The sequence below is a fragment of the Microtus pennsylvanicus genome, chromosome 9 (assembly GCF_037038515.1).
Source record: "Microtus pennsylvanicus isolate mMicPen1 chromosome 9, mMicPen1.hap1, whole genome shotgun sequence".
NCBI lineage: Eukaryota > Metazoa > Chordata > Mammalia > Rodentia > Cricetidae > Microtus > Microtus pennsylvanicus.
In genome coordinates this window covers 412,341-436,859 of record NC_134587.1, presented here as the reverse complement: position 1 = coordinate 436,859, position 24,519 = coordinate 412,341, and the positions used below count along the sequence as shown (strand labels likewise).

The window sequence follows — 24,519 nt, the reverse complement described above, 5'->3', positions numbered from 1 at the left end:
TTTAAAAAGTTGCTTTCCAGTTTGCAGATACAGTAAGGTTACTGCATGTTTAGTAGGTGAGACTAAAGGTTCACAGTCACAGTCAGTAAGTGCTTTGACGTGGACACTACTTGCATAAAGAAAATATGTGTACCATGTCAGGTCATGATGGTGGTGTTCTCTCAAGCTGACCAGTGAAAGCATGCTTTTGCAAGGATGCGACCATCTGGCATGGTTCCTACTGATAGGCCGGAAGTGGCCATGGCGCTTCCTCAGGGAGACTCCTGTAAGTGGAAAGACTTGAGTCCTCAGAAGATTTGAGGAGTGGGTGTGAGTGCGGTTTGTGGGGTTGCACTGTGACAATGAGATTGGAGAGGTGGAGGGGCCAAAGCTCGCAGGTCCTTGAAATTCAGATTTTGAATACAATAAGAATGAAGAGGCAGTTTGTTGGAGCATCTGAGGTGTAGAGTGAATCTTATCAGGGGGAGGCTGCAGAGTCTAGAAGAAAGAATGCTGGGCTGGCCAGGAAACACACTTAACCTCCAATTGTCTGATGCATTCTGACCCTTGCATTGTTAATTCCACTCTCCGAGTTTCCATAATAGTTATTTATGAGCTGGAATAATGAGATTCAGTGATCTTGGAGGTCCATTTCACCATGAAGTTCGATGGACATTTGAATAGAGTCAACAAGGGCTATTTCATAAGCTTCTAGACTTCATCTTTCTTTCCTGGTGGTTTCCTTGTTTAGGTAGCAACAGCTCAGATTACTACACTCAATTGATGCATACCCTTGAATGAGGGACTTAAATTCTCTGGGTTTTTTTTTTTTTTTGTTTTATTTTTGTTTTTCAAGACAGGGCTTCTCCCTGTGTAGCTCTGGCTGTCCTGGAACTTGCTTTGTAGACCATACCAGGCTGACCTCAAATTCTCTCTCTGAGGTCTGCCTGCCTCTGTCTCTCCAGTGCTGGGATCAAAGGTATGTACCACCACACCTGTCTTAAGTTTTTTGAATTTCGACTTCCTCATTTGTAAAATGTCAATAATAGCATTTACCTCATGAGGCTATTATGAGGAAGGAAATGAGCTAATTATGTAAAGGATTTAACACGACTCCTACTCACAATTAGCTACTAATACGGGTCCTAAATATTTGCTATACGGTTAGATCTGTTACCAGAGCGTGGGTGACAGTATCTACCCAGTGACTGATCACTTCTGCTTCAGAACTAATGTCCTCCTGATGGACCCACAAATAAACATAAACCCAAATCCACTCCCTGTTTCCTACCCCCTTCTGTCCTTCCTTTCGGGATCCTTATCTCAGTTCATGGGACTGATATTCTCAGACCTGCATGGCCAATCTCAGGATTATCTTGAACTTCTTTCCACATCACTCATCAAACCCAATCACTAAAGTACCACGGTCTCATCCATCCCTCATCTTTGCCCCCTTTCCTTTCAGCTCTTTCTTGCCCCTCACGTAGGTTAATCTCTGACCTGGTTCCTGGGCTATTTCTTCCTTCCTCTCCTCATCTCTGCCATACCTTATCGCCTCTTCTCAGACACTGTTGCCATAACACACATCTCCAGCAGGGTCACTTTTCTGTTTAAATGTCTCCTCTCTCTCCTCACCCATACTCTAGGCCACCAGATCAAGCCCACCACCCCCAGGTTACTTTCAAAGACTTTCAAAATTTGATTCTACCTACTGTTCTAGGGTCTTCTATCTTCCTATCATGAACTTTAATAACACTTGTCTTCTCAAACTTCCCGAGTGTGCCTCTTTTCTAGAGAAATTAGTTTTAAAATTTCCCATAGGCCTAGAGCAAATCCAAGTTCATCTAAACAAGAATGTGAGCCTCAAGCTGCACTGCTCCATGCTGCAACTCCAGATGTTTCTGCCCTGCCAATGTGATAGATCCCACTTACATATCACCCTGTGCTTATTGACTTTTATAGAGGACATCAGCAAGTCTTCTTCAATTTCCACATATCATTCTTCTTTCTGGATATATTTATTGATCCCTGGAGGATGTGGGCTAAGTCTTGAACATCTTTTTTATTGTTGATCATACTTATTAAATAGCTTCAGATGTCTAAGCTGTGAGCCTTGCGAACCCCATAGAACTGAAACAATCCCTGGTTCCACATCCACTTACATCTTGTTCCTTGTTGCATACTGCGCATTTCCCCTTTGCACCCTCCCTCCTTGGTAAACCATCTTCATCCACCCAGTTGCTCAAGACCCAGACGGTAGAGTTCAGTGGTAAGACCACTCTGATTGTTCTGGTAATTCGTTCTGATCTTGAGTTAGTCAGCGCTCTTCTCTGGGCTTCAGCCACTGTTATTTTTGTGTCAGATTAATGAGACCCAATGATCCTGATGGCCCAAAAGGCCAGGAATCATCCTTTATTCCTTTTTATTTCCCAGTACAGCCCAATCCATCACCAAGTTAGCTTCCTGACTCCCAAGAAGCCTCCTCGCCTCTGTTACCATTGCTCTTAGCCTCCCATCTAAGGCAAGAAGGTTCTTTTAAAATGTATGTCATATGACATCACAAACTAAATTAAGATCCTTCAATGGTCTCCTGTCATAAAGAATGTCATGCAGAGGGCTCTGTCTGGTTTATGGAGCCTTCTCAATGTCTGTTTCTTGTTCTTGGTGTGATGTTTGCCACTATTTGTTCCTATGCTTGTGACGGATAAAATCACTTTTCTCGCTTCTTTCAAGATTTTGCTGTCTTTGAATTCAGTCCTTTGCCTATGGTGTGTCTAGGTGTGGATTTCCTTGTTTATCATACTTGGCACCTGTTGAGAGATTTTTAACCTCTCACTTCTTTGGGAACAATTCTTCTTGTTTCTCTATTTCCGTACACACTTCCCCTTCACCTTTGTATAGAGGAGAGTCCTGCTGTTCCCTGCTGTCTTACTACGTGCCCTGACAGACCATGGGCTGGTTAACACTGGCAACTTGGCAGAAACCAGAATCCGCTATAAGAAAAGCTTTTGGGCATGTCTGAGGAAATTTTGCATATTGGCTAATTGAAGTGGGGAGACACACCCTACCCATTCTATGGGCTGGTATTCTGAAGTGAATAAAAAGGGGAATATGTGTTGAACATCAGCACTCATCTCTCTCTGCTTCCTGACTATGGATGCGTATAGCTTACTGCCATGCCTTTCTGCCATGATTGAATTCTTTTTCTTTTAGCCTCAAACTGTGAGCAACAGTAAACTCTGTAAGTATAGAAATAAGTGACGTGACTAATACAGGTCACACAAGCAAAGTTTAACTAGTTTGAGCCAAATCCTGGTTAACTATTTCTCTGTTACCTCAGTTGTAATGAGAGAGATCAGCAGTCTTTGCTGAGAGATCCAGGACAAAGATTCTTACACATTTGTTGACTTTCAGAAGGCCGTGGGCTCAGTCTTATCCGCCTCCCTGATGTATGTCGTAGGTTTTTGACCTCGATCCTCCTAGGACAGAATGTCTGACTTAGGTGTGTATCCCCTGAGTTGCTGACTGTCTCTTAAAGAATGCTCTTCAATGACTGCAGTTACCCAGGGCTCGAGCATATGGTGATTTGGCCTCCTGATTGGTTAGTGTTGGAGCTGCGGACACAGGGTGCTAACATCATTGGCTAACCTCGCTTTTGTGTGTCATTGCTGCCTGCCCACAGGTCTGATTTAGGAGATTATGCAACTGCAGGAGAGGCTCCTCTCATTACTGTGCTGATTGATGGAAGGTGGGAATGCTTGATGATGCCTCTGCTGGGCTAAACAGCATTCCTCGAAGAACACCATCTTTTTTGGATATAATGCTTTCCAAAGCCAATTAAGATGAGGTTGTGCTGGGTCTGTTTGGACTCTAGGCTAAGGGTCAGTGTTTTCACAAGAAGAGGGGAAGTTTGGCCAGAGCACAGAGGGAAGATGACTGAGGACCCAGGGTGAAGGAGATAGTATGGGATGGAGGTGATGAACCTACAAAGCCTTGCCAGGATTGCCCGCAGCCAGAGAAGCTAAGAGGCCAGGAAGGAATCTCCCCTTTGGAGGTCTTGTGATGTAGTAGACCATCCGTGGTCTTTTGTAACGCTGATAGAATGATGGAACAATACACCTCTAATTTTAGACCCGTCAGTGTATGGCACTTTGTACATACAGCATATGGCAGCTACAGAAAATGGATGCAGCATCACACAGTCTCTGAACTTTTAAACTCTACACTATGTGGTCCTTTGAAACAATTTCTAGCTCTTATCAGGCTTCTCTATTTGTTGAGTCACTGCCGTCATATTTTTTCTTAATTCTTTAAACATTGCTTCTTGTAGGTCTTTGAATAGACTTCCTTTTTTGAGTAACTTTGGCTATTAAATATAATACTTGTACCCATTCAGAGACCATGCCTATGGAATTATTTATGTCCTGGATACAGATATTTTTTTCTTCTCCCCTCCTTCTCTCCCTTCCTTCTTTCTACCTCTTTGTTTATATTTTCTTTTGAGACAGGGTCTTATTAATCACAGACTAGCCTTGAAATCTCTATATAGTCGAGTTTGACCTCAGCTTCCCGATCTTCCTGCTTCTACCTCCCAAGTTCTGGTAATACAGACAAGCATCACCTAGCCTGATGTGTGGTTTGCACAGTGCTAGGAAGTGGACCTAGGGCTTCACGCATACTAGACAAGCGCTGTACTGAGCCCCATCTCTAGCCTAGGCTTTCCTGTTTTTACGTATTTCATAATTTCTTACGTTTGAGACTTGGATAATTCAGGTCATATACGGTAGCAATGCTGGATCTTGATCTCTTGTGAGTTTTGTTGCTGCTGTTTGTTTATTTAACCCCTGATCAGGACTCAGCCTGTGGGTACTGTTTCCTGGTGGTGTATGGCTGCTAACATTCTCTCTCATCTTCAAAAGCCTCGTTTTATTTAAGTGTGACTCCTTTTCTTCTTCCTAGTTCAGTCAACGTGTAGTCATGAGTGTTGTTGTTGCCTGCTGGCATGTTTTATTATTACATGTCTAAAGGATAGAAGTGTATTATCTACAGTATTCTAGAAGGCACATGTCATGTGTCTAAAATCATGGTACCACCAAGGATGTGTGTGGTAGGAATTCATGACCTTGCCTTCCCAGTTTATATGGGAGTTCTAGCACTCTCTAACACCGGTCTGCTCACCCATCTTCACATCTAGCGGAGAAGGTCAAATCCTCCTCAGAGCGTACCTCTTTAACTCAGCTGAAAGCATTCTGTGCATTTAGGGAATCATGTAATTAGATCAAGCCTGCCTAGATGAGATATCTCCTCTCCATTTCAAGGCTCTTAACTTTAATCACATCTGCAAAGTTCCTTTTGCCATGGTAACATAGTCACATGCTCTAGGGCTAAGGTCTGGACCTCTCTGTGAAGTGGGGAGGTGGAGAGGATGTTTTTCTGCCCACTGCCTATTTCAGGCCAGTCAGGCTCCACACAGCTCTGTCAGCTCTGAGGGTGTTATATCCACATTTAGGGAGTTTCAGGTCTTGCATCTTTTCTGTGTGGGTCTCTGTTCTGTCTAGCAGACAGTATGTGAAAAATTTGCCAAGTCCCTTTAAGACACTATTATTTCTTGGTTTATTATTGGTAATAATATAATTAGTCTTTCAGTCTGTTGCTTGCCGCAGTTAGGATTTCAATCTCAGGTTAGCAAAGCTACTGCTTTCCGGGATTCACTTGACTCCACGATTGTTCTCGTTATTGAAGATGTTGTAGTCATGCATGCATGTGCGTGTGTGTGTGTGTGTGCACACGCGCGCACGCAAACACACACACACACACACAAATAAAATAAAAAAGAAGAAAAAATTTCCACCCCTAAGCTACACGAGTCTCCTCCAGTAGCAAAGCTGTTGGTTCTCGCGGCCAGTTCCACTGGGTTAGAACCACTTTGCTGGAAGCTGAATGGAGTCCAGGGGTGGAGAAAACCAGTTCCTAGTTCCAAGCTCAAACACCCCAAACTCACACAGTCCACAGATGAAGTGCAGTTGTTACTCTGTTTGCTGTATATCTGGTTGGTTCCCAGAGCTCTTCAATGGTTGTTTTGACAACCCTGTTTTTTGTTTTTTTTGTTTTTTGTATTTCTGATTGCTTTTTGGACAGGATTTATTGGCCCCTCATTCTTCCATTAGAAATCCTGCTCTCTACCAGAGGTTAGTCCACCTGTGCGTAGGACGATTGACAATGCCGTGAGGTTGCGTTTGGGCCCTACAGACCGTTCACACAGAAGGTAGGTGGTGGAAGACCGTGAGGTTGCGTCTGGACCACACATACAGACCATTCACATGGACAGTAGACTGTTCTGGGTGTAGGATAGTACCATCGTGGAGACTAGGGCTGCCTAGCATCCCTGTGTAAAGGACAGCAGAGAACAGGAACTGGGAAGTAGGTGGGTATCAGAGCCAGTCCAAGGACATGAGCGAGGACAAAGGACTTTCATAGAGTTTACTTGCTCAGGATTTTTTATAAGATCAGAGGGCTGGATTGATGGATTAGGTCACTTTCTAAGGACAGTTCGTAATATGAGACACGTTTCTGCTAATACGTTGGGAACTCTTCTCTTCCATTTTGGTTATCTGGGTCTGTTTTCCTCATTCGTTTGTTCCTAATCTCTAGTTTCAGGTGGCTTGGCTGAATTACATTGTGGGCCCACACTGCCTCCTTGTGTTCAGTTTGTGCATAACACTTGGCATATCTGCTTCCCCAGCGGTGGAGGGGAGGAGAGCTCAGAGAATTGGCCTTGGAAGCATGGTGCTCACGTCCCTATTAGATCTTTTCTTCATGTGGCCAGGCTGACATTCTACATAATTCAACACATAGAGATACCCCGAAGACCTGTTTCCACCAGCCTTCTGGGCTGCAGGCAAGGAATGGAGACCTCTGCATACTCCTTTGGGTACCCTGACCCTATGCATGGTTCCATACTCCTTAAGTTATGATTATGATTATTATTTTTACTGAAGGAAGTACTTTTAAAAAGAAAAGATGTCTGTATTCCTTTCTAACTTCAATGAGAGTTTTGATTTAGTTTCTCAGTCCTTGGGAGAATTTGCCAAGGATGATCAGGCCCATGGAGATGAGCTCCATATTGTCTCTAGCTTATAGATGCTGTCTCTAATGTTCACAACTCTGGATGATGGAGTAGCAGTCCAGTAGCCCGCTTAGGAAATGCTGTACCCCTGAGCTATGCCCTTTGTCCTTTACGGTCCATCTAGATTTGCCCATAACTTGTTTTCCAGCTTCTGTTCTTGACCTTTTCCCCAAATCCATCCCGATACAGCCGGGAAACACTCCAAATCTCTGCACTTGTTCCCTGTGCCCCGAAAATGCTTGTTCTGCCTCTAAAACATTTATTAATTTACTTAGTGTGTGTGGAGAGGTTGGGGCACATGCCTTGTGTATGTGGCGAGGCTACAGGACAATTTGCAGGAGTCACTTCTCTCCTTCTACCACGTGGGTCCCAGGGTTGTCAGGACTGGCAGAGAGTGTTTTTACCTGAAGAGCTACACATGAACTAGTCCTGCCTGGAAAAACCAGTCTTCTTTGTTCCTTTGTTCCGGTGCATGTCCATCTTTCTTGAGAGCTTCCATTTCCACATCCAGGCTCACAGCACAGCCATTGTCTCGGAAAGTCTTCCCCAAGCCTGACACAGCTCCCATGATTTGTGCTTACCTTGCTCTAGTGCCTGACATAGTAGCCTGCTGTCCTGTAGACTCCCAGGGACTTGTTTGTGGGTGAACATGCTAACTGTCCCAGGTCTATGATAAGATGCCAGCTGCAATGTGAGTTGAAGCGGTGGGACTTTAGAGAACAGGGATCGGCAATCAACAGGTGTATGAAGTACCTTGAAGCTGGAATTCACCTCTCCATCACCGCCTACATCAAGAAATACGGTGATGATCTCCACTCCTTCCTTTTGATTAACAGGTTTTCCCTCCTGTGCTGGGTTTCTTCCTTAGTTCATGTCCATACTTCACCATCAGTCTAGGGCTGATGTTAGAAGTCAAAGAATCCTTGATCATGTTGAGTCCCTGAGTATTAACCTTGTTGAGGTTCAAGCACTTCAAGTTCAAATCCAAGATCCACCATATATGATTGGTTCAAAGTTTTAGATAAACATATTCTCCTCTTGGAACCTCAGTTTTCTTGATTATAAATGTGTGCTCAGTTCCCTTGTGTGAAAATCACATCTGATAGGAAACAGGAAAGAGCTTCTTGGCCACGCTGTAGATGACTGTCATTATCATGATAACAGATAACATCAAATGCGTGAGGTCTTGCTATTGTTCTCTGCACGCTTCCATGGAAGCTGGGGCTTAAAGAAAGGCAGACAGACTCAAGGGATTGGAGAAATATAACATCTGTTAATTGCGCTTAATCAACCAGAAGACAGTAAGCTAGTCAGGGCGTCTAAACTGCATATTCTTTTTAATAATAAAACTGTGCAGGCTAGTTTCTGAACTCATGGGGTTCTTATATACCCAGTTACACTGAAGGCTGTATAATAGTTAAACTTCTGAGGTTCGGGGACTCAAGAGATGACTCAGTGTCTTAAGTGCTTGACATGCAAGCATGAGAAGCGGCATTCAGCTCCCCCAGAACTCATAAAAAATACTAAGAGGGTGAGGTGGCCCCCTTGTGAAAGAGGACAGGGATCCCAGAACAAGCTGGCCATTGAGAGTAGCCAGACAAGCCATATTGGCCAGTTCTGGGCTTGATTAAAAAACCTCACCTCAGCAAATAAGGTGGAAGAGCAAGCAATTGGGGGCAATTCTGGACATTGGGACCTATGCATGCACACATACACATAAGTTCACACATGCATACGTGCACACGTGTGTGCACACACAAATGGAAGAAGAACAAGGAAAAGCGTGATGTTTAGAGTCCAGGAAGAGCTTCTTCAGCAACAGCACAGCCTATTTGTGCCTCAGTGTTGTTTGGTGGAATGGGAACAATGACAGTCATGGTGCTTAACTAATGAGCCTCCACTCCGCACAGCGGCCTCTGTGAGGCACCCGGAACAGTGGCTGGTGCACAGTAAATGTCAGCTTTGATCAGTTGTTCTTGCTTCCTGTTCGTAAAGGTTGGCTATTTTGCTTTTGTTCCCCTTTCAAATAAGATAATGAGGCTAAGTAATGACCTGGTGGAAAGCGAGATAATATGTCTAATGAAAAACTGGCTGGTAGCCAAGGACAGAAATGATCTTAGCAGCTCTCACTCCAATCCGTTCATTTCAGAAAACGGGAAGGAAATATTTTTCTCAAGGTTACATAACAAATTCAGTTCAACGTATTGACTATTTTTTCTGCTTATTATATCCCAAACATTATTCACATATCTGAGCATAAGTGGGTGAATGAGAAATAGTTATTGCCTGTGCAGGAGATTTTCCAAAGTGTAACAGATGCCTACTAAAGGTATCATCACTAAGATTTGACCTAGAAAATCCTGGGTGAAATAAAATATAGAGAGGTAAACTTTTTTGTTGTTGTTGTGCAGAGACTTGAACCCAAAGCTTTGTGCATTATAAGCAAGCACTCTACCTAGCCCTAAAGAGGCATTTTTGTGGGGGCTGGAGAGATGACTCAGGGGCTAAGAGCACTGGTTATTTTTCCAGAGGACCCAGTTTCAATCCTCAGCATCTACATGGTAGCTCACAGCTGCCTGTAACTCAAGTTCAAGGGAATCTGGAACCCTCACACCAGCATAGATGCAGGCCTAACACCAACGTACATAAAATAAGTAATTTTAAGAAAAGAAGTATTTTTATCTAGTGCTTTGCTTAATCTCAAGAGGGAGGTTTGCTTGCGTAGTAAGTGTAAAACAGAAGGCTTCTATTCCCTGCAGTTCATCTTGTAGGGTTTGTATTCTGTGGCCATTCAATGAAACTGTGAGCATGGCTTTAAGTTCCTGGACTATTTAGGGGGCAGGAGATACATGGAAACAGATTAATGCCACGTTCACTGGTGACGAGGCAGAGATGGAATGCAGACTGGTGATCAGATGGACTTAGCGTTGAGGGAATCCAGCCCTCTTCTCTCTGCTCAGTACTCTTATGTAGATGAAATGTCATTCTAAGAACAGTGAGAAGCTGTCTCAGCCAATGCCTAGGAGCACAAGACAACAACCAGACTGAGGAGGCAACTTAAGCTTAGACACTGAACACTGTTTGCCCAGCCTGCTTTTACTCGTTCCATTGACTGTCTCAGCACGTACATTTCTCACATTAACCCCTTGGGGTAGGTGTTATTGTTTTCCCTGTTTCATCCATGGTGAAATAGGAATGGTTCAATAAATTGTCCAAAGGTCATTTAGCAAGTAAACAGAGGAGGTAAACTTTGAATCAGAGAAACAGGATTCCGTCTGGGCTTGGGGCCATAGTTAGGCTACCTTTGGATGTGACATGTATTTGTTTTTGCCTGTATCCTGTGTACTACTCAGGAAGCTATGTTTTTTGATCACTTTGGTCGACTGTTGCCGTCATTGCGGGATGGGGAGATTGAGCCCGGTGTGCACAGGGTGTCTGTTTGCATGTGGGGACTGCTCTTGGCCAGTGTCCTCTCAAGGATTTGCTCAGATGGTACCTTCTTTGTGTTAGCCTCATGGCTGTGTTCACTTCATCATTTCTGCTCACCTCCAGGGCTTCCTGTGTTGGACCCTAAGATATGAACATAGGTCTAAGATGTTACCTAGATAATAGGAATGACTGATGCGTTCAGGTCAGGATCCGGTGCTGGGAATGACTGACGTGCTCAGGTCGGGATCCAATGCTAGAAATGACTGATGTGCTCAGGTCGGGATCCGATGCTGGGAATGACTGATGTGCTCAGGTTGGGATCCGGTGCTGGGAATGACTGCAATGTTCAGGTCGGGATCTGGTGCTGGGAATGACTGATGTGCTCAGGTCGGGATCCGATGCTGGGAATGACTGATGTGCTCAGGTCGGGATCCAGTGCTGGAAATGACTGCAATGTTCAGGTCGGGATCTGGTGCTGGGTATGACTGATGTGCTCAGGTCGGGATCTGGTGCTGGGAATGACTGATGTGTTCAGGTCGGGATCCGATGCTGGGAATGACTGCAATGTTCAGGTCGGGATCTGGTGCTGGGAATGACTGATGTGCTCAGGTCGGGATCCGATGCTGGGAATGACTGATGTGCTCAGGTCGGGATCCAGTGCTGGAAATGACTGCAATGTTCAGGTCGGGATCTGGTGCTGGGAATGACTGCAATGTTCAGGTCGGGATCTGGTGCTGGGAATGACTGATGTGCTCAGGTCGGGATCTGGTGCTGGGAATGACTGATGTGCTCAGGTCGGGATCTGATGCTGGGAATGACTGCAATGTTCAGGTCGGGATCTGGTGCTGGGAATGACTGATGTGTTCAGGTCGGGATCTGCTGCTGGGAATGACTGATGTGCTCAGGTTGGGATCCGGTGCTGGGAATGACTGATGTGCTCAGGTCGGGATCTGATGCTGGGAATGACTGCAATGTTCAGGTCGGGATCCGATGCTGGGAATGACTGATGTGCTCAGGTCGGGATCCGATGCTGGGAATGACTGCAATGTTCAGGTCGGGATCTGGTGCTGGGAATGACTGATGTGCTCAGGTCGGGATCCGATGCTGGGAATGACTGCAATGTTCAGGTCGGGATCTGGTGCTGGGAATGACTGATGTGCTCAGGTCGGGATCCGGTGCTGGGAATGACTGACGTGCTCAGGTTGGGATCCGGTGCTGGGAATGACCGATGTGTAAAACGGTATAATGTTGGGCACCATGGAGGCACACAGGAAGACTGGAAGGGCTTTTTGATCTGCAAACTATGGTGAAGGAGATGATGCAGGGGAAAGCGAGTGATGTGCAGAACAGACTATTCTGATCACACAGTTTTTTCTTTATGTTCACACATTTAAAAATATTGGCACTAATTACCATTATTTAAAAGTCCGGAGCTGGGGAGATGGGTAAAGTACTTACTGTACAAGTGTGTGGGCCTGAGTTTGAATCCCCAGAACCTGTGGGTGGACCTGGTGAACATGGTGGCCCATCTGTAATCCTAGCTCTTGGAAGGCAGAGACAAGAGATGCCTAGGACAAGATGCCTAGCCCGACTAGCAGGAATGGGTGAGCTCTGAGTTCAAGTAAGACTCTGCCTTCAATAAATCAAGTGGACAGTGATCCAGGAAGAAAGCCAGTGTTGCTCTGGGCCTTCACAATTGAGCGTGTTTCACACACACACACACACACACACACACACTTACATAACAGGTCACAGGTCCGGATTTCTGACTTTTCTGCTTCAATCTTAAGACCAAGTGATGTAATACATTTCTTCTTTAGATGGCAGATGAGTTACAGGTCTTATCAGCCACGGTATGTCCCTCTTCATGTTTGCTTCTTTGTTCAGTCTTGAAGCTATCAAAATTGGAGACTTGTTTTTTAAATTTTTTTTTATAACAATCTTTTCTCATTTTACATATCAATCCCAGTTCCCTCTCCCACCCCTCTTCCTGCTCCCCCAACTTTCCTCTACCTCACCTCCCATCCACTCCTCAGAGAGGGTGAGGCTTCCCAAGGGAGTCAACAAAGTCTGGCACATCACTTTGAGGTAGGACCAAGGCCCTCTCCACCCTACTCACACCTGGATCTAGACTGATCAAGGAGTCCCTCCAATGAGAATTGGTTCCAAAAACCCAGTTCATGATCTAGGGATAAAACCTGGTCCCACTGCCAGTGGCCCCACAGACTGTCCCAGCCACACAACTGTCACCCACAGCCAGAGGGCCTAGTTTGGGCCTATGCAGGTTCCCTGCTGTCAGTCTGGAGTCAGTGAGCTCCCACTAGCTCAGGTCAGTTGCTTCTGTGTGTATCCCCATCATGGTTTGACCCCTTTGCTCCTTCTTCTTTTCGACTGGACTCTGGGAGCTCAGCCCAGTGCTAGCCGTGGATCTCTGCATCTGCTTCCATTAGTTGCTAGCTGAAGGTTTTATGATGACAATTAAGGTAGTCATCAATCTGATTGCAGGGGAAGGCCAAGAACTGGAGCCGTCTTCACGATTGGCACCTGGGCTGTCTCATCTCAGCTCACTTTACAGTGATTCTGGATCACTTTGATAGTAACTGTTTTCTCAGGTACTAGTCAGTTTCAGGGCCCAAGAAGAACAAAGATGTGTAAGCCTTTGATACACTTTGTAGCACATAAGACAACATGAATCTGAGTCAAAACCTGGAATTCTTCAAAGCCAACGCGGCTTCGGCCAGAGAGGATGGGGAAGGCTTTGATACCGGCTTCAGTTCGTAGATTCGCTTTTCTCGGTTTCCCATTCTGTAAAATGGACCAGATCTAGAGAAGATAAAGGTGGAGGCGTTCGCAAGAGAAAGTGAAAAGTGGGCAGACAGAGGACCTGCTGGAGAGGTCTGAGCGTGGAGGAGAAAGTTACATAAGGCTTCAGAGAAACCCGTGTGGAGAGATTGTTCCTGCTCCGCACTTGAAAGAAGGTGAGGAACAAACACGGGAGAACAAAGGCAGCCGAGGAAACGCAGGCACACCAGCAGATAAGTCAAGGGAGGAAGACAAAGGGAGCTAAATTTAAACCGGAGAGAAAAGATGCCTCAGCAGGGCCAGGAGCAGTCTATAAATACCTCGAAGGAAACAAACTCCAGAAAGAAAGGAAGAATTATTCACTGTCTTCCCAGATGTAGGGCAGAGACTAGGGCCAGAAGGAAGCTGAGCTGGCGTCAGCTTGCTGGTCCCAGGAGAATAAAGTGATGTTTGTACAGTGGTCAGAACCACGCAGCGAGTGGAGGAGGCTCCGGCTCCTGGCTGGCTGCTTACTGTGGGATCTCCTCCAGCCTGGGGCTTCAGAGCCCACAAGTCCCCGGTACACCGCTTCTCTGCTGCCTCAGAGCCAGTCCAGCTGGAAGGAAGGAATCTCCCGTGCTATGGGTGCAGAGGCTGAGGGGCATTTTTCCAAGCCACTCATTTCATTCCGTTTTTGTCTTTCTTCCTTTTAAAAATGAGTTAAATGCTGTTTGCCTAACAGGGATAGTGTGAGGATCAAACACTTTCTATAGCAGGGTTGGAAGCCTCCAAGCCCATGACAGAAGTTTACTGTCTAAAAAAATCTCCTGCCATTGTTGTTTACGTGGGATCTGTCTGCTGGCCAGGAAAATTCAGAGGGTAGAGCTCATCATTGACCTAGCTGAGTGCGTGCTGTTCATCTCTGGTTCTGTTTGGCAGCCTCTTCTGCATTTCCTTTGGGTTCTAGAAATGACAGGATTGATTGGTGACATCTCATGACAGAGGACCCAAACTACTGCCAAGTAATAGTGAATGTCCCAGGACCCAGCATCTCCGATGAGATGACCCGAGATGAGGGCTATTATCCTGTGATGGGAACCGGGGCTGCTGCTGGGACCTTGGCAATCATCTCAGGGAACCAGTTTGCGCTCCTCAAGTGTTTAAAGCGATAAGATCTTCTCTAGGACCAGAGCTGAGATAATAATCGATCAGACCACTGGCCCAAACAGTATTCCTTCCTCTGTCAGTTGTACTGATTGCCCTCTACTTTGTTTCCCTGTTCTGTGAAATTACAAAGTTCTGTTTCTGCCTTTGGAGGCAGAGCTAGGACCAGTGAGACCCTTCACGGGTCCTTCCTGTAAATTCGTATAACTCCCCCAGGGGTTACCCGAGGCAGGAGCTGAGCTCCAGGCGCTCCAGGAACAGAGGTGCAGATCACCAAGTAGCAGTGTACAGAAATGGAAGCAACACACCATGCCTTAGCAACGTGGACGGGGTTTACAGTAAAGTGACAGGGTTTCCAGGGTTGGTTGTGCAGGGTCTTTGCGGCCATGTCAAGTTCTCATGAGGGTTTCAGTGCATAGTGTGGAGTTGGGGAGTACCACAGTAATCTCTTCATTAGGTCGGTGGCCTGAGCACTTCACCACCAGGTAACATGTGTGTGTGTGTGCACGTGTGTGTCTGTGTGTGTGTGTGTGTGTGTGAGAGAGAGAGAGAGAGAGAGAGAGAGAGAGAGAGAGAGAGAGAGAGAGAGAGAGAAGGGAGAGAGAGGGGGGAGAGAGAGAAAGAGAAAGAAGGGAGAGAGGGTGAGAGAAAGAGACAGAGAGAGAGAGACAGAGGCAGAGAGAAACAAACATACAAGAGAGGAATCTAATTCCCAGGACTGAGATGAAGGACTGGCTGACTCTGAGGTTAAGTGGAGACTGGTGGGGGAAGATGTTAATCAGCTGAGGATGCTTGCCCCTGGAACTGCACTTCCTCTCTCCGTGGAAGATAATATAGCGCTCCTCCCTCAACTTCTCCTGAGGAGAAACATCTCACAAAGTCCAGCTTCTATGGCGAAGCAGCAGGGCCAGGTGCCTCCCTTCATCTATTCTTACCTGCCTGTTTGCATTGCATTTAGGAAACAGACAGGGCAGGGAAGAGCAATGCCAGTAGTAAAGCTTTTCAGGGAATCTCATGGTGGAAGCGACATCTACTGGAGTCACAGAGAAGGCAAGGCAGCTTCTGAGGCCTTCCCTACCTCCACCAAGCACCCCGAGAGCAGTATTTCTGCCTTGTGCTTCTCATGCCCTCATGGGGATCTAGATTCCACTAGCTATGTTTTTACTGTTGTTGTTGTTGTTATTATTATTATTATTATTGTTATTATCTTTTGCTTCTCTAGTCATGGACCATTAGAGGAGTGAACACCTTGCTTAGGAAAACCAGCCCAACTATATTCCTAAACGTTTTAGTGTTAACTAATAGAATTGTGTAGCTTGCTGTGGATTTTTGATCCATGTACTGTAGATAAGATAGAATTGAGGTCTTAGCAGGGACGAGGAACGTCATCTTGGTTCCATGATCACAGTGAATAAGCTCAAAGAACACGTAGAGGATGAGGAAAGTTCCTTTGCAGAGAAAGTGGGTGAGGAACAAATGAAATGATCTTATAATGAAAGAGAGTGAGAACCATGGAGAAAAGCATAGGCCGGGAGAGGGGGGCGGAGCAGAGGGGACTATACACTTTCAGACTGTGGAAAGGGTGCTGACGTCTAATTTCATTTTGGCTGAGAACACAGCAGCCTCTTCGATGGGGGCTGAGGGCAGCCGAGGTTGCCAGCTAGGTAAATGAACCCATTGTGCAGCCCAAGACTTGTGGCTTATTAATGTTTCCATAAACATTGCAGTATATAGACATTCAAGGACTTTTTAGAGTTTCTGAAAAGATGGTTAGCTCAAATTGAGATAGTTTATGACCACCAGGACTTCCTCGCTGATTGCAAAAATCCACGTTTCCTCTGATAGGGAAGAAGTAAGAGATTTTGTAAACTAGCCTCATCTTATAAGGCTTTGGCTTAGTTTCTTAACTTCTGTTCTTTCTTTAAATGGGACTGAAGGCATTTCCTACCTGCGTAGGGAAAACAAATGATGTTTCTTTTGTGCTCCCTCACTTAGAGAACATCCCACTTCTGATGCCATATGTGTAGTCTTTATTCTCACACCAGTCAATTTTCCCACTCTCCAGATACCAACAGAACATCCTATATTCATTTCTGATACTTTGGACCTGGGTTTAGAACCACAGGTGAGGTACTCAGTCTAAGAAGACTGTCTCTACTTCAGACAGCGGCCAGGAGCCTGGGCCTCCTGCCCTGTTCCATGCAATGAGGGTCCTCACAAAATCCTTCTAGGGCTTTCTAAATTTGTTATGACATGTTTTTAGAGCTCAGGAATACACATTATTATTATTATTAGTTTTTGTTTATTGTAAAGGATTCAGCCAAGTATACATGTGAACAGGCAGACGAAGGGATAGATGTTGCCAGGTCTGGAGAATCTGAGTGTAGCACTGTGCTGCTGTAGGCTTGTGCTGCCCTCTGTGTGCAGATACTCTCACTAGCCTTGAAGTCTTTCATATTTCAGCTATTAATAATATTATATATTATGCAATATATAATAAAATTTATTATTATTACTATTATTCATCACCTCATAGGGAGAGTCAACTGTTAGCTCTAACCACTCTTCTCTTCCTTAGAGTTTGAGATGTGGGATTGAAAAGCCCAAGTTCTTAGTTGTGACTTGATCTTTCCAATGCCTTCCTCTTGTCCAGAAACTCACCAAGAACTGCGTATTGTAGCAAAAGATGTTCCCATCAACCTTGAAATCTGGGAGCTTTAAGTCAGGAACCTGGTTTAATGGTCAAACATCAGAACAGAAGAGTCTTCTAGGGCCTCTACTGTTTAAGGGATTATAAAGGATTTCAGTGCCTCTATGTAGAGAATGGAGAAGGAAGTACCTGCTAGTCTCTCACAGTATCATACACTTGCACAGTTGTGGTAGGTGACGCTGAAGCTTGTTCCCCACATGTTGACCGTGGCCAGCCATCTTCAGAACATGACTTCCAGGAAGCCCCAGGGCTGCAAAGGATCTCGGAACACACCTAGTGGCAAGTCTTTAGCTGCAGCAGCAGATGACTCCCCTACTGGCTTAAATAGAAAGGAAATTTTTTATCTGCCATCGCAGCAAGGCCTAAAGTGGGAAGTGCGGCAGATTTGCCCAAGATAGCAGTGAGAGGTGTCATCTCTCATCTTCCTCTCTGCCACCCTTAGGGAACTGTCAGCTTTCAAGCTGCCTTCCTGCCAGGTCATAGAATAGCTGTAGACATTTCAGGTGTCCCATCAGGGCAGAAATTCCCTTGGGAATTAGAGACCATATTTGCTGTGCCTCTCCACCAGGTGTGAGAGAACACCCCAGAAACCACCAGGAGGTTTGCCTTGTTCCTTCTGGTCTGAGTTTGGACACAGGTGTGCTCTGTAGATAATCATGATAGTGGGAATGGGCTGTACACACTACTTAGATGATTTACACTATTCTGTGAGCTCAGGTAAGGTCACTTTTCTCTGTCACATACACATAGGTTTTTATGTGAAGGTAAGCTAAATTAGTAAGAAAGCAAAGGGGAATAGACCGCTCAGTTGGCAACCGACACTTTGTAGAGGTTATTCACCTGGATTAGTTTTCTGCTGGAACCATACAAAAACATCAGAGATCAATAACTTAAACAACACGGATTTATGCTTTTGCCATTTTGGAAGCCAAAAGTCTAAGATGAAGGTATTTGGTGGGTTTGGTTTCTCCCGAGGCCCTGCTCCTTGGCTTGCAGATGGCTGCCTTCTTGCCTTCTCACGTGGCCACACCTTGTATTTTGGGTGTCCTCATTAGTTTTTCAAATCAGCGTGAATCACTTTGGATTCAGCCCCCCAAGGAGGTCAGTTAACCTTATTGCCTTTTATGAGAACGTTTTTAGCATCGTTTGACAATCTAACATCCATATCATAAGTATTAGCGACTTTGAACCCTCATTTCTCCCTCTCATCCCCCTTCCTTGTACTAAAATCCTTCCTCCCAACAGGTGAACTCCCACCTCCTTCTTGTGTATCACCAGAGTTCATCTGGAGCTTTTGCCCTAGAAAGAATGGGAGGTTATTTGCTGGAGCAAGGACAACTTATTGCCATTCCTCCAACAACAGTTAATTGCAAGTGGTCCTTTAGAAAGGGGTGGGACCTCATGGGCCACCACCTCATTCATGAATGTTGAGGGAGTAAATCTTATGCAGATAGCCGCAGTGAGTTCATGAGTATAACAGCTATGTCATGTCCAGAGGTATATCTTCTGGCTCTTACATTCTATTTTATTTTTGCTTTTGTTTTCTTCAGATAGGATTTCTCTGTGTAACAGAGCTCCAGATGTCCTGGACTCCTTGTAGACCAGGCTGGCCTCAAACTGACAGATATCCACCTGCCTCTGTCTCCTGAGTGTTGGGATTGAAGATGTGTGTCACCATGCCCAGCCTTGCTCTTACGTTCTTTCTGCCACTCTCTTCTGCACTATTCCCGGAGTCTTGGGAGTGTGTGATATAGCTGTCCCATTTTGGGATGAGCACATAACCATTAGTTAGTCTCTGCACTTTAGCCAAATGTGGGTTTTTTGACTAAACATTGCTAGCTGTAGTAAAAGCTTCTCTGATGAAGACTGCATGCAGCACTAATCCATGGGTATAAAAATGAGTATTTGGAAAGCAGTTTGACAATGTGAATTATCAGAAGGATACTAGCAGGCACCTGGATAGGGTGCTATGACTTCCCCAGTCATGGACTCCTGACCAGGTTTACTGAACTAGGCATAAATTCCCTCCTGAGAAGTGGGTCCCAATCCAATCAGAAAGTAGTCGGCTACCTCTATAAACAGTAGTACAACTATTGAACTAGGGTTTATAACTTACCTGCTAGGCCATTGTTGTACTTTCAGGGTTGTAGCTGAGTAAGGCTGTTGATGACTTGATGGTAAGACTATTGCTGGGCTGGGCATGGTGGCACATGGTTTTAATCCTGGCACTGGGGAGGCAGGGGCTAGCAGATCTCTGCAAGTCTAAGGTCTGCCTGGTCTATATTGTGAGTTCCAGAGTTCCAGGACAGCAAGGACTACATAGAAAGACTATCTCAGAGTGAGTGAGCGGGAGAGAGAGAGAGAGAGAGAGAGAGAGAGAGAGAGAGAGAGAGAGAGAGAGAGAATACGGCTGAACATCTCATGCATTTAGTTATTTAGTTACAGAACGGGAAAATCAAGTTGCAACTGAGTCGAAAGCTTCCGTGTTTGATCATTTTCACAGAGTCACAGGTTGCTGGAGGTGAAAACTCACCTTAACACCCTCTAAAAGGCCCTGTCTCTAAAAATACAAGCATATTTTTAGGTCTTAGGGGCTAGGATTTTAATGTGTAATTTTTTTTTGAGAGCACAATTCCAGCTACCATACCACTGAATGCCTCCCTTTTACAGATTGGGAAACTTAATGCCTACCAAGGGAACTGTAATCTGAGCTAAATCACACATACTCTGTAGACACAGCAGGCATGTGTAGCCTCCCACAATTTCAACAATCATTTTTTAGCCCTTTATACTATGATTCTAAACTTTAAGAATTAGGCTGTATTTGCGCATGCTCTAATGACTTAGTTTCTAGCTCATAAAGTCTTGGTAGGAGGCATGTGTTAGTTTGCTCCACAAGAAACTAGGCTGGTGAGGACACTGGAGGTTGGATTGTTTAGAGGTTGTTGCTTGGCTTTGAAGATGGCCATCAGATCTGAGAGAATGTCTCCGCTCTAGGCAGTGTCACCTGGCAGGAGAATTAACACTTCCCACAGAGGAAGAACGGGCATTGGGTCTGGAAGTATGAACAGCTTTCTTCCCACCTTTCGCTTCACTTTAGGGACTCTGGCTGTTGAGGCTCTGGAAGGCACAGTATCTGAAAGACTGGCCTGGACTCTTCCTTGTAAAACCATGATGTCATCAGGGGTTCTACTCTAATATCTTATCTAATCTGAATTGTCCCTCAAAAACCTCATTCTGAGCTAACATCAACATGTAAATTTGGGTATTAAGTTTTTAGCCCAGGGCTGTCTGGAGGATGCATTCAAACTATAACAGCTATACCCAGAAATACCAGAACCCAGTTAGAATATCTGCTTCCTTTTGAATGGGAAGTCTCTTCAGGAAAACATACTGAATAGAGAACTGTGATCTAGCAGAGAGACTTGAGGGTCTGCCTAGTCTGGGAACAGAAGAACGACTTTGTGACTTTCCTAACCACAAGGGGTATTTGCACCCCCATTCTTTGCCAGGTGGTCCTGAGAACACAGTGCCCAGCCTAAACACCTAAGGGGCCTAGATCAGACACTCAGCATCAATGGGTGTTCTCCTCTCACATCCCAGCTTCACCATCTCTGTCCCAAGCTCTCTGCTTCCTGATTGGCCAAGACATAAGCTGTACTGCAAGCTCCCGTCACCAGGAATGGGGCTCTGTTTGCCATGGCTTTCCTGCTTGAAACAGCTGAAGCCACGAGCCAAAGTAGTTCCTTCCTGTTAAATATTTCTGATCAGGTATTCCATCACAGCAATTACAAAAGTAGCTAACACAACCCAAGTAAACTTTCCCCCAATCTTGGTTTTCTTCTCCGCAAGGGGGTATAGCAGTAACTTCTTCAGAGACCTACAAACAACATATACAAAGCCTTTGAAATGTGGTCTTGGATAACCTAGTATAAGTAATGCTCAAATTCTGGTTCATTGATGGATATGCTACCTCAGACAAATGAAGTGGGGAGGAGAGGAGGCAGAGAAGTGATGCAGTGGGCAGTGTATTTGGTCCAAAGCTGGAGCTTAGTAACTAATGGGTTCCTTCCCTATAATCCTTTTATTATGTTCCAGTGACTCCACCTCTACCTGCCGGATATGCATACCCTGAAACAATGGCCTGCAGACACCCTATTCCAGCTGAAACTGGTCTTTCTGTTCTTGCTGTCCTATCCTCCTTTATTTATTACTTATTCTTCTGAGCACCATTAGAAGCTTGCCTATGACATAGTGTTTATTTTTGTCTTGTCATAATCTCTCACTATCCTGCGGCATGCAGGCTTCCGGACAGTCTGCAGACACTAGCTACAGAATTGTTTAGTGAGTGGATGAGGAAAGAAAAGAAGACACTGTAGGGGCAAACCCAGATTTTAGTGGTAAGTGGTGTGCCATACCTAGAGAGCTCAGAATCAAGAGGCACAGGTGCTGAATCCAAATCCCAACGCCATGGTTTCTAGCTGTGCTGTTTTGGGATTCACTTGTTTGGATATGAAGGCCAAGCAAATAAATACAATAAACACAGAGGATTTTGTCTGTGAGTGCTTAGAGTCACCAATTACTACTCTTAAGAAAGTAGACTATAGGGAAGGTGTTGAAGAAGATGTAATGGGTAGTATTCATGTCTTCTTGACATCTGAAAAGAGAAGAGGACAGAGCCTGGCTAAAATTACCTAAATTAGCACAACACTATAAAGCTTGGGTTCCTTTTTTTCTGTGTGTGCTTTTTCTTTCTATAACAATTTTCTTCTCTGACAATTTCATACATGTGAATAGAGCTGTCTCCACTTTTCCCCAACCCTTGTTAATTTTTCCTTTCTTATCTCTGTTTCATTATTCTTTGTCCTGTGACCCACTGAATTCAGCCAGAGTTGCTTATGTGGCCATTGGTTTCTATCTATTAGAGCCTGGAGGGCTCACTTGAGGGTGCACAAGTGAAGACAATTGCAGCCTCCCACGGCCCCTCTCCAGCAATCCCAATCCAGGACAGTAGTCAGTTCAGTGGGTTGGGGTATGGTACTGTGAGTCCCTCCCAATCTGTGCCTGACTAACGGGTCCATCTTGTGCTGGCTCAGCCCAGGCAAATTTCAGTGCTCTTGAGATCATAATCATCGTGCTCTGTGTCAGGCCCAGAATACAGCATTTCACAGCCCTTCTCTTTATCCTCTGACTCTTAAATTCTTTCTGCCCCTTTCCTCTAATGGTCCCCGAGTCTTAGAGAGGGTGACATCGTTGTCCTGTTTAAGTCTGAGCACTCAGCTCTCACTTATTCTCAGTCAAAGTCTTTTGTAAAGGGAACTTTCTTTGGGGGAAAGTTGGGTGTAGAATTTGTGGGTATGTAAAAAACAAACACAGAGAAGGCATTTTAGTGTTATGTCTCTTTAGCTAAATAACTGTCCTAAGATCACTCTTAAGACCTATTTTGTTTTAAATTAAGTTTACAATACCAATTGTGGTGATGTGAAAGACAATGACTTTCCAAAGTGAGTGGCACTGTTAGAAGGTGTGGCTTCGTTGATAGGCGTGGCCACTTTTCATTGCCTGTACAGATATAGAACTCTCAGCTACCTCTCCAGCACCATGTCTGCTTGTACGCTACCGTGTCCTGTCATGATGATAATGGACTGAACCCTGAACTGTAAGCCACTCGACTAAATGTTTTCCTTTCTAAGAGTTGTTGTCTTCACAGCAATAGAAACCCTAACTAAGACCCCAATCATGAATTTTCTCCCATGAGTCAGGCCATAAATCCAAGCATAAAATAATTGTTAGTGCTGTAACAGTCTTGTCACTACCGTGCCAGTGGGTGCATCTTGCTGACAGGTTAGTGTTGTGTGATTTAATTCTTACTGGGACCATCTCAGTTCCTCTGAGCTATATCCAGGTCCACAGCAGGGGTCTGAGGACCAGGCATTTCAACAAAACTAAGTTCATAAGAATAAGAAAGTCTAGTTAGCACTAGCAGCCTTTCAGCTCTTAACTTTGGTGTGGTCTACAGCAAGAGGCAAAGCCCCTCCGTTTGCCTCATTCCTACTTCATTGTATTCATGTGAGGGCATTTAAGTCATCAGGGGGCTGAGGCTCCCAGCAGATCAGCTGCAGGATCTAGCTGCAAATCTAAGAACTAAACAGCACCCAACCTCTGAGCTCAGTACTGAAGTATCTCTATTGCCATCCACTGAGCATACAGAGAGGGGAGGAATAGTTAAACTCTGGAGCACTCCCTCCTAGAAATAGAAACCAGTCTAATATTCTAGTATCAGTTCTACTTTGTTATCTCCTGGGAGAAGCTGACTTTCTCAGAGGTTTTGATTTCTGTTATGTGATACATGGGTTACCACAGTCTAGATGGGCTGTACTTAATGTTGTAGGGCTGATCAATTCTAAACCAATTGAAAACGCAAGTTTCTCTTTCTGGGAAAAGACAATTGTCTGTTATTGAATTTTTTGAGCCTCAAGACATCATTTTCCTGCAGTTAACAAATGAGGAATTGTCCACGTACGTGTTCTGTTCAGAGGTAAACCTAGGCTATGTAGAAAGTTGAAGCTCCATGTATCTCAACATAAAATAGAATTGGCCTAAGAACTATGCCGAGTATTTTGTATGCATTGTATACATTTCTCCCCAATTAAAAATCAGAATAGTTTATAGGAGAATGGGAATTTTATTATTTATATTTATTATTATTATTAATTAAATTTATTCATTTACTTTACATCTTGACTGAAGTTTCTCCTCCTTTCTTTCCTTCCATTCTTTCCTTCCCCTTGCCCCTGTCACTCCCAACCCACTCCTCCTCCGTTTCTGTTCAGAAAGGGGAAGGCCTCCATCGGTGTCAATAAAGCAAGCATGTCAAGTTGCCTAGTGCTAAGCTCCTCCCTTGTGTTAAGATGGATCAGTGGGCACAGGCACTGCTAAGCCTTGCCTGAATGTGATTCCTGTATCCCTCATGGTGGGAGAAGAGAAGCTGTTCCTACAAGTTGTCCCCTGACCGCATAAGCACTGTGGCATGACTTCTACCCCTTATCATCAATCAACCAATCCACGCAAAATATTAAAAGGATAATTTCCAAAATAGTTTCTCAGTATATCAAAGTTGCAAGGTCTGCATAGCAATAGATAAACTGTATACATAGGATATTTCCATTAAGGAAAGATGGATTTACTGGAGTTTGACTTTTTAAGAAAAATTACTTCATTGTTAATAAAAAGAACAAAATAAGAATAGTTTATCTTATATTCTAGATTTCTTTTTCTTGTGTGTGTGTTTTTAAGCAACAGTTGAGCCAAAATTGTGGGTGCTCCCCCA

General features: G+C 44.7%; 1 long non-coding RNA gene across 1 annotated transcript; it reads left to right on the top strand.

Moving 5' to 3' along the window:
• The first annotated feature begins 894 nt into the window (after positions 1-894).
• LOC142856712 (uncharacterized) lies at positions 895-24,248 on the top strand. The gene is made up of 3 exons (XR_012911710.1): positions 895-958; positions 6,118-6,244; positions 24,023-24,248. It is a non-coding gene; the product is annotated as an uncharacterized LOC142856712 (long non-coding RNA).
• The last annotated feature ends 271 nt before the right edge of the window (positions 24,249-24,519 follow it).